The sequence below is a fragment of the Ictidomys tridecemlineatus genome, chromosome 6, assembly GCF_052094955.1.
Source record: "Ictidomys tridecemlineatus isolate mIctTri1 chromosome 6, mIctTri1.hap1, whole genome shotgun sequence".
Classification (NCBI taxonomy): Eukaryota; Metazoa; Chordata; class Mammalia; order Rodentia; family Sciuridae; genus Ictidomys; species Ictidomys tridecemlineatus.
Genome location: NC_135482.1, coordinates 99,594,035 through 99,599,066, shown reverse-complemented (window position 1 = coordinate 99,599,066; position 5,032 = coordinate 99,594,035). Strand labels below are relative to the sequence as shown.

The 5,032-nt window shown below is 38.5% G+C and overlaps 1 pseudogene; it reads left to right on the top strand.

The window, feature by feature from the left end:
• Positions 1 to 2,414: 2,414 nt before the first annotated feature.
• On the top strand, positions 2,415 to 3,822 carry LOC101966791 (rab5 GDP/GTP exchange factor pseudogene; annotated as a pseudogene).
• The last annotated feature ends 1,210 nt before the right edge of the window (positions 3,823 to 5,032 follow it).

Here is a 5,032-nt window from a genome sequence, read left to right as displayed (position 1 = left end):
CATTTTGTATGACCACAAGAGTGAGAATCAAAATAGAATAAGTTATACTTTATGTATATATGTTCTGCCAAAATACATTCTTCATTCTACTGTCATGTAGAACACTTTTTTTAAAGAAATAACAAAAAAAATTAATGCCTTCTTTACCTTGCTTATGTGGTGAGTTCCAATACTGGACTCTCTACATACAGACATCCTCTTTACCCTGCCTGGTCTCTGAAATCCACACAGGTTTCCCCTCTGCAAGGATGCCCTCCTCACCACACTTAGGCACTGAATCCCAACCAACATTGGAACTAACACTGTTCAGCGGTGCCTACTTGATTCTCCCAGATGCTGAGATTTCATGCCAGGCTGCACTTCTCCAAGGACTCACTCCTCACCCAAAAGGGGCTCTGAATTCTCACAGAAAGTGACTTCATGCATAAATACTTCCCTATTCTGCTTAGGTTTCCCATACCTGACCACAAGACCACATAGATGGCCTGTTCTCACAGGCTGACATCTCACACCAGCCTTCCCCTATTGGAGACACCTCCTCAATTCTCCTGTCCTCTGCTACTCTGCTCTGGACCATGGACACTTATGGACAGCCTCCTCACCATGCTCAGGCTCTGATTATCCATGCCAGAAGACACTCTCACCATCACCACAGTGAGGTTTTCTTCACTTTTCATGGGCTCCAATACCACTGTCAAGACAAACCCCCCTTCATTGTCACCTTTCCCTGCTTGAGCTCTAAGGCCCTGTGCTACATTGATTCCACCTGCTCACCCCATCTACAGCAAACATCTAATTTGCCATTTTCCATCTAGTGCTTAATTTAGGAATGAAATTTTTAGTAGTAAAAGGGTGCTACAGTGCCCAAAGAAGTCTTATGTTCTTCTGCAATTAATTTTGGACTTCACATGCATTTAGACAGTTGTGCATATACAAACCCTCCTCTCATAATAATAACTGATTCTAAAAGGCTTTCTCATCCAACTTATTTAAGAAAAATATGTTTCTAAACTTATGTCTCTCTCCCTAGAATAAGTCACATTGCAAATAGGTTACATTGTATCAGAAACAACCCCTAAATCTGAGTGTTTTATAACATTTATTTCCCACACACATTACATGTGGGCTTGGAATGTAGATCCTAAACTGACTATAAGTTGACTTGGATCCTTTTTGAATGTTTTCTCATTCTGGACCCCAGGTAGGAGACATGGTAAGGAGGATGTCCACACATGCAGTGTCCCTCAGCACAGTACCAAGGTACAAGAGGATTGAGAAGGTATCCACAATCAATGAGTGGCTCCTTGTAAGTTGAACTGTGCAGCAGAACCCTCAATTTGGATCAAGTGCATATTGTATTCATTCTGATCTATTGGCCTTTGGATGTCACCTGGATAAACCTGTGAAAGGGCAGAAAAAAGACACTCCACACATAGGAAGACACATCAATAGCATCAAAGCTCAATCTTTTCTCAAAGAAGGATATAAACACTTGGGAATGGAGATGCAATCTATGTCCAAACCCTCTAAATTATATAGTCAACAGATCTCTTTAAAATTGAGCACAGGTGCTCTGGTTGTTAAAAAAAGAGAGAGAGAGAGAAACCACTAGGGCAGAAAGATAAAATACTAGAACTTCTATTTATATTTCCTTGTGATTTTTAAGAAATATAGTCTTTACTAATATTTTATGGATTTAGTATCACATGCCTGTCATATATGTTATGTGACCCCTCGTGAGGGAGGCATGGAAGTTCCTAAAAGTTATGTTGTACCTTTCATGTTGACTTTTTGCTACAGGTTCCTTCATGAGCTTTTTGTAAATAAAAGTCATGTGCTAAAATTTTGCTTACTTTTCAGTGCTGTAAATAGTTTCCCAATGGTATGCTAACTAGCACATATTCAATTAAGGACACAAGCACATGTACACACAACCCAGGCTCTCTGGGCAAACAAAATGTTCTAACAACAATTGAGAAGGCAACTACATTATAAAAGACCCATGTAATAGGGAGGGAAAATTTGGAAAAATGAACACACAAGAAATTTCATTGCCACATTGTGATTTTTTGTTTAAAGTGGAAATACAGTTATCTACCTTCATTTTTGAAATCCCAAAAATAGAGGATTTCACTTGACCCCTCGTGAGGGAGGCATGGAAGTTCCTAAAAGTTATGTTGTACCTTTCATGTTGACTTTTTGCTACAATAAAAATACAAATTGTCCAAGTAAAAATGGACAATCTGAACACTCATTTCTTAAAATGAAAAGATGAAAATTACCCACATGTACAGAAAAACATTTCAGTGTCACTAACCATCAGCAAAATGCAAATCAAAACCACAGTGAGGCACCTCCTGGAGCTGCACCAGCGGAGGTGGTGCTGACTTCAAGGGTCATCAAGCAGGAAGAAGATGAGTCTTAAGTCTGAGCACCTAGGAATTCACATGGACCAGTCAGAGCTCCTGTGCAAGAAGGGTTGTGGCTATTATGGCAACCCTGCCTGTCAGAGCTTCTACTTCCAGTGCTGAAGAGAGGAGTACCACAGAGCCCAGCAGAAGCAGATCCAGAAGGACTGGGAGCTGGCTGACGGACTTCAGCAGGAGGAGGAAGAGGCCTTGGCCAGCAACAGTCAGTCAGAGCAGCAGGGGGCTCCCTCCCTCACATTTTCCAAATTTGAAGAAAAGAAAACCAGTGGAAAGATCCACGAGGTGACCACAGTGAAGAAATTCTTCAGTGCTTCTTCCAGGGTTGGATCAAAAAGGTCAGAAATTCAGGAAGCAAAAGCTACCAGTCCTTCCATAAACTGACAAATCAGCATTGAAACAGGGTCTAAGGCACTAATAGAGATCCTCAAGATCTTCCACAAAACCAAACGAGATCTATAAGCCAGCAAAGATGTTTTGAGAAGGATGCATTACAAAAAGGATTTGAGAATTGAGGAGCAGTCAGAGTGTCCTACGGAGTTTTACCAGAATCTGGTGGAAAGAATACTGACTCGTGAAAAAGTGCCTCCAAAAACAGTTGAGAAGATAATGGATCAAATGGAAAAGAACATCATGACTTGCCTCTCTGAATATGTGTTCTGTTCAGAAACCACTGATGAAAACAAAGACCGCACCATTTAGAAGAGGACCAGATATCACTGATATGGATTCTAAGCCTGTGCCCAAGATAAGTTGGCCTACCAGACCAGGTGTAGCAAGCACATCTTCAATGCCATCAAAATCACCAACAATGAGCCTGCTTCTGCAGATGACTTGAGCCTTCTTCTGCTTTTTGCACAAGCTTATCTAATTGTGCTGAAGGACAAACCCACCCCACCTGTAGTCCTACATCCAGTACATCACCCGCTTCTGCAACCCCAGCTGGCGGATGACAGGGAGGACAGATACTATTTCACCAACCTTTGCTGTGCTATGAATTTCATTGAGAAATTGGATGCTCAGTCTTTAAATCCAAGTCAGGAGGATTTTGATTGCTCATGTCTGGCCACACCACTCCATAGAGGCAAGAAACCAAGAGTTGGTCTCCTGATGCTTGCTCAGGTGTGAAGCAGATGTATAAGATCTTGGACCTCCTGTCACAATTGAATGAAAAACAGAAAAGAATCCTGAATGAAGCCACAAAACTTGACAAAAAATTAATAGACTGGACAGATGAAATTGCAAAAGAAGTTCAAGACATTGTGGAGAAAAATCCACTTGAAATTAAGCCCCAAAGTCAACCGTTAGCAGCTATAACTCTGAAAATGTTGAAAGTGACAAAATTCCACCATTGCAAACTCAGGTTTATGCACAATCACGTACATTATATGGGTAGTATTTATTTGATCCTGCATTGTAGGTAAGAGTACTGCAGCCTACAAGTGGGATCTAGAATATACTCAATTGCTTATAAATGTCAGATAATTTTTTGAGATATATTTTGTAGGCTTTATTTTCTTTTTCCTGGTAGGGGAAGATTAGTTAATAATAAAGTACTGAGAAAAAAACAGAATGAGAAATCATCTCATCCCAGTTCAACTACCTATTATCAATGAAAGCAAAAACTAACAAATCCTGGTGAAAAATGCAAAGGAAATGTAACTCTCATACACTATTGGTGGGAATATAAATTAGTATAGCCATGATGGAAAAACTAAAAAATTTCCTCAAAAAAATTTTCTTAAAAATAAACTCACCATATGACCCAACTATCTCATTTTGGGTGCATATTTGAAAAACTGCAATTGTCATAAAAGAGATACATTCACTCTTATATTTATTGCTACACTACTCACAATAGCCAGAATATAAAATAAGTTGTCCATCAACAGATAAATGGATAAAGAAAATGTAGCATATATACATAATTGAATATTATTCACTAATATGAAAAATGAGATTTGGTCATGTGCAGCAACATAAATGAAACTGGTAAATATTCACTAAAATAAGTCAGGTGTAAAAAGACAAATACTGCATATTCTCCCTCATTTGGTAGCTAAAATGTTGATCTCATAGATGTAAATAATATACTAGTTACTAGTGACTATTTAAAATAAAGGTTTGGAAAGCAGGTAGTTAACAGGTACAGGGGACATTTAGTACACTAGAAAAACAAGAGTTCACAGCAATGAACTGAGTATTTTCAAATAGCCAGTAGAGAGAATTTTCAATTTTGGAGGAAAATGAAAATTTTAAAAGATGTGTACTGAAGTATTTGGGGGCAAGGTGCCATATTGAAAACATACTCTCAGATGGTGCAACAAACACTATTTATGTAATTGATCAAAACCTTAACAGTTCTCAGATATAGATAGTGGTTACTTGGAAGTTACTTGTACATACAATCAACTTCTATTTGAAACTATTCATGATAAAAAGTTGAGGGTAAAAACACAGTCTCTTTGCATAGATTTGAATTGAGTGAAAATTTATATGACCTTTAATAGGGAAAAGATTCCTAACCACCAGTTTAATTTAAAAACTGGTCTACATCTGATAATAACCCTGAAAATATGAAAAAGGCAAATGCAAAAACACTTTAA